Source organism: Caretta caretta, chromosome 9, assembly GCF_965140235.1.
Source record: "Caretta caretta isolate rCarCar2 chromosome 9, rCarCar1.hap1, whole genome shotgun sequence".
In the NCBI taxonomy this organism is placed as follows: domain Eukaryota; kingdom Metazoa; phylum Chordata; order Testudines; family Cheloniidae; genus Caretta; species Caretta caretta.
This window is the reverse complement of record NC_134214.1, coordinates 51,135,680-51,141,679: the sequence shown is the minus strand read 5'-3', so window position 1 is coordinate 51,141,679 and position 6,000 is coordinate 51,135,680.

The window sequence follows — 6,000 nt, the reverse complement described above, 5'->3', positions numbered from 1 at the left end:
TAGAGCCTCCCCTGGGATAGTGCTTGGGGTGTGCTATAGACCGCTGGGATCTAATTTGGATATGGATAGAGCCCTTTTTAATGAAGTAAATACTAATGGAAACTGCATGATCATGGGAGACTTTAACTTCCCAGATATAGACTGGAGGACGAGTGCTAGTAATAATAATAGGGCTCAGATTTTCCTAGATGCAATAGCTGATGGATTCTTTCATCAAGTAGTTGCTGAACTGACTAGAGGGGATGCCATTTTAGATTTGGTTTTGGTGAGTAGTGAGGACCTCATAGAAGAAATGGTTGTAGGGGATAATCTTGGTTCAAGTGATCATGAGCTAATTCAGTTCAAACTGAACGGAAGGATTAACAAAAATAAATCTGCAACTAGGGTTTTTGATTTCAAAAGGGTTGACTTTCAAAAATTAAGGAAATTAGTTAGGGAACGGGATTGGACTGAAGAACTTATGGATCTAAAGGCAGAGGAGTCCTGGGATTACTTTAAATCAAAGCTGTAGAAGCTATCGGAAGCCTGCATCCCAAGCAAGGGGAAAAAATTCATAGGCAGGAGTTGTAGACCAAGGTGGATGAGCAAGCATCTCAGAGAGGTGATTAAGAAAAAGCAGAAAGCATACAGGGAGTGGAAGATGAGAGGGATCAGCAAGGAAAGCTACCTTATTGAGGTCAGAACATGTAGGGATAAAGTGAGACAGGCTAAAAGTCAAGTAGAGTTGGACCTTGCAAAGGGAATTAAAACCAATAGTAAAAGGTTCTATAGCCATATAAATAAGAAGAAAACAAAGAAGTGGGATCGCTAAACACTGAGGATGGAGTGGCGGTCAAGGATAATCTAGGCATGGCCCAATATCTAAACAAATACTTTGCCTCAGTCTTTAATAAGGCTAAAGAGGATCTTGGGGTTAATGGTAGCATGACAAATGGGAATGAGGATATGGAGGTAGATATTACCATATCTGAGGTAGAAGCGAAATTCAAACAGTTTAATCGGACTAAATCGGGGGGCCCAGATAATCTTCATCCAAGAATATTAAAGGAATTGACACACGAAATTGCAAGCCCATTAGCAAGAATTTTTAATGAATCTGTAAATTATGGGGTTGTACCATATGATTGGAGAATTGCTAACATAGTTCCTATTTTTAAGAAAGGAAAAAAAGTGATCCAGGTAACTAAAGGCCTGTTAGTTTGACATCTGTAGTATGCAAGGTCTTAGAAAAAATTTTGAAGGAGAAAGTAGTTAAGGACCCTGAAGTCAATGGTAAATGGGACAAAATACAACATGGTTTTACAAAAGGTAGATTGTGCCAAACCAACCTGATCTCCTTCTTTGAGAAAGTAACAGATTTTTTTAGACAAAGGAAACAGTGGATCTAATTTACCTAGATTTCAGTAAGGCGTTTGATACCATGCCACATAGGGAATTATTAGTTAAATTGGAAAAGATGGGGATCAATATGAAAACTGAAAGGTGGATAAGGAATTGGTTAACAGGGAGACTACAGCAGGTCCTACTGAAAGGTGAACTGTCAAGCTGGAGGGAGGTTACCAGTGGAGTTCCTCAGGGATCAGTTTTGGGACCAATCTTATTTAATCTTTTTATTACTGACCTCAACACAAAAAGTGGGAGTGTGCTAACAAAGTTTGTGGATGATACAAAGCTGGGAGGTGTTGCCAATTTAGAGAAGGACCGGGATATCATACAGGAGGATCTGGATGACCTTGTAAACTGGAGTAATAGTAATAGGATGAAATTTAATAGTGAGAAGTGTAAGGTTATGCATTTAGGGATTAATAACAAGAATTTTAGTTATAAACTGGGGATGCATAAATTAGAAGTAATGGAGGAGGAGAAGGACCTTGGAGTATTGGTTGATCATAGGATGACTATGAGCCGCCAATGTGATATGGCCGTGAAAAAAGCTAATGCGGTCTTGGGATGCATCAGGCGAGGTATTTCCAGTAGAGATAAGGAGGTTTTGGTACTGTTATACAAGGCACTGGTGAGACCTCACCTGGAATACTGTGTGCAGTTCTGGTCTCCCATATTTAAGAAGCATGAATTCAAACTGGAACAGGTATAGAGAAGGGCTACTGGGATGATCCAAGAAATGGAAAACTTGTCTTATGAAAGGAGACTCAAGGAGCTTGGCTTGTGTAGCCTAACTAAAAGAAGGTTGAGGGGAGATATGATTGCTCTCTATAAATATATCAGAGGGATAAATACCGGAGAGGAATTATGTAAGCTCAGTACCAACGTGGACACAAGGACAAATGGATATAAACTGGTCATTGGGAAGTTTAGACTTGAAATTAGATGAAGGTTTCTAACCATCAGAGGAGTGAAGTTTTGGAATAGCCTTCCAAGGGAAGTAGTGGGGGCAAAAGATCTATCTGGTTTTAAGATTAAACTCAATAAGTTTATGGAGGAGATGGTATGATAGGATAACATGATTTTGGTAATTAATTGATCTTTAAATATTCATGGTAAATAGGCCCAATGGCCTGTGATGGGATGTTAGATGGGGTGGGATCTGAGTTACTACAGAAAATTCTTTCCTGGGTATCTGGCTGGTGAATCTTGCCCATATGCTCAGGGTTTAGCTGATCGCCATATTTGGGGTCAGGAAGGAATTTTCCTCCAGGGCAGATTGGAAGAGGCCCTGGAGGTTTTTCGCCTTCCTCTGTAGCATGGGGCACGGGTCACTTGCTGGAGAATTCTCTGCTCCTTGAAGTCTTTAAACCACGATTTGAGGACTTCAATAGCTCAGACATAGGTGGGAGGTTTTTCGCAGGAGTGGGTGGGTGAGATTCTGGGGACTGCATTGTACAGGAGGTTGGACTAGATGATCATAATGGTCCCTTCTGATCTTAGTATCTATAAATATAAAGTGAGCAGTCTACTTTGTATACTGTGTTGTAATTGAAATCAATATACTTAAATGCAGAAAAACATCCAAAAATATTTAATAAATTTCAATTGGTATTCTATTGTTTAACAGTGCTATTAAAACTGTGATTAACAGAGATTACATTTTTAAATCACAATTATTATTTTTTTTAGTTAATTGTGTGAGTTAACTGCAATTAATTGACAGCTCTATGTGAGATGTTTTATTTATTTTTCAGGAAAGACCCCTACACATTTCAAACCAGCCCTTGTGACTGGCCTTAGCACCTGGCAGAAGGGTTACACTCAAATCCACCCAGCCACCTCTCTCAGCTCTCCTGGTTCCCAGTTCTCTTTCTGTGAAACGGGCTTAAGCGTGCTACTTTGCACTTGTTCATTTGTACATGCTCCAATGCTCTATGGAGGCGAGAATGGCTGGCTGGCCTCTTTTCAGACACAGAGTGACCCAGGCCCAGGAAGAATAAGCCACTTGCACAGACCTAAGTGTGCCACTCCCACGTGTAGGGCTGCCAACCCCCAGGATTGTCCTGGAGTCTCCAGGAATTAAGATGAAGTCATGTGATGAAGCCTCCAGGAATATGTCCAAACAAAACTGGCAACCCTATCGATGTGCCCTGCACAGCGTTCAGCACCATCACTATGAACACTGGTCAGAGATGCTAAAAAAGATGCAAACAAATCTACACCAAATAAGAGCCAGATCTGAGAGCTGACTGCAGGTCTGTGGGTCAGACAGCCAGTGCTTAACCTACTAGACAACACTACCTCTCAGCCAGTTCATTGAACTTTTCTTTAGTTGCTTCATATGAAAAATGTGTCTAATAATGCTCTGTTATTGATTATGGTCATTGGATTAGGCCTGCTGTTTGAAACAGGGAGGAGGATTGCCATTTTTTTTCCCCTTTTCAATTTTGAAATGGGAAATCAAAATTTTGACCAGCTCAACAACTGGTGGAAATATGAAAGGAGAGGGGAAAATCTGTGCAAACTTTGCCAAGTATTTTCTTTTTTTTCCAATTTCAAAATTTCAGTACAGATTTCTGATTCTATAATCTTTTGCCCAGCTCTATTCGAATTGTGCCCCCCAAGCATGGTAGGTGATTGACAAATCTAAAAAGATAGGTCTTTCCCTCAGTAATCTCACACTCTCATTAAGACAAAGGGGGAAAAAGAGAGGACACACCACTTTTAAAAATATATATTTCTGTTGATTTGCAAACTCAAAAGCTATTTGCCTGCGGTGCACACTTTAGCCTCCTGAGGACTGAAATGCTTTAGTCAAAGTAGGTGTGTGTGACCATCCCTCCCTGTCAATCTCCAAGGGAGGCCACGCCTCCTCACGGTCATACACTCAGAACAGTAATCTGTAAAAGGGGGAAAGTAGCTGTCTCTAGAACTCAGGCTCTCTTGGCAGGGCCAAGCATTAATCTGCCATCAGGGCCCAGGCCCTTAGGAAGGGCAGAGCCGTAAATGGTCTAGCATCCTAGCTCTGGTAGACGGTAGACTAACACATGCCTCCTGGCCTATGGTGAGGAAGCTGCCACCTCAGGGGTGGGGTGGCAGAGGTTAGGGGGACCCAGGCCCACCCGACTCCACCAGGTCCTAGCTCAGGGCAGAGAATTCCACCACTGGGTCAGCAGGGAATCCAGCCACAACATGCTGACCTGCATTCAGGTAGCAATACAGCCAGACTAGAGTCAGCCATCCCTGACCTACTTCCTCCCCTCCCCTGGGGGTGTACCTGAGTCCCAGGGTCATTCTCCATCTCCCTGGGGTACACTGCCAGTGGCAATCCCAGCAGCTCCTCAGCATCAGGCATGTTTGGCAGCTCTGGTGAGTCCTCAGAACAGCAGAGGTCTTCTGCAGGCTCCTGCTCTAGCAGCAGGTTGGAAGCATCTGTCTCCCTCAGCAGCTCTACCTCAACTGAGCTGCAGGGCCCACCTTTTGTATTTCCGGTTCCTGTCCTGCCCTTCTGCTTTCAGCAGGGTGGACAAGGCCTTCCAGGTTCCACCCACCAGGGGGCGTCCGGCTGTTCCCACCTGTCAATCTCCAAGGAAGGCCACACTCCTTGCTACAGTCAAACTCAATCATTGGGCTCAACCCAGAGTTGTTTGGGGTGGAATGCAATGGCCTCTGATGTGCAGGAGGTCAGACTAGATGATCTAATCATCCCTAAAATATCCTCAAATCTGCCTCAGTGGTCACTGTTGTGCAAGGGTGAGGGACATCAGGTTGTGGGAACACCCTGGGAGGGGGAGCCCCAATAAAGGTATTGAAAGGTGCCATCTGTGTGCACAGGAAGCGAGCTGCACTGTAATGTGTGTGTTGAGGAGACAGCGTGTGTACAGGCCGGACCCTGCTGAATGCATGGCAAGGGGATCGCACTGTGTGCATGGCAGGGCATCCTGTACCTAGAGGGTGAGCGTGCATACAGGGGGCAGCACAGTGCTCCACTGCAGGGCCACGCTGCCTGTCTGGACCTGCAAGCCCCGCTTGTCCTGGGGTGTTAGTGAAGAGGAAGGTGTGCCCCACACAATGCTCCCCCTCTCTGCACAAGACAGTGCTCCATCACCACCTGCAAAGAGCCATGAGAGTGGCTGGGCAGAGAAGCCAAGGGTCCGGGGCTGCTCTAGCTGTGTTTCTTGCCCTGTGAGAGAGATTGCTGGCCCCAAGGGAAGAATGCGCACTGCCTATGCCATGGCAGTGACCCATGGAGGCCTGAGGGCAGGCAGTAGCGATGGAGGAGGGTGAAAGCAGAGTACTGGACAGGGGAGAGAATGAAAGGGGAGAGAAGAGGGAGGGTTGATGGGGAAGAGTAGACTGAAGGGCTGATGGCGTGGAAGGAGAGACAACACAGGGAGAAGGGGACAGAGAAATGGAGAGAGGAGGAGAATTGAGAGTGAATAGGAACACACTGGAAAAGCTGAGTGCAAAGGAGGAAAGCAGCAAAGGACCGTGCCAGAGGGACGGGCAATGTGCCACGCTTCCCTGGGAGCGACCAGCAGGAATTGTCCAGACAGCTGGCAAGGATCAGCCCACAGAGCTCAGCAGCCACTGGGCCCTCTCTGCGTCCAGCAC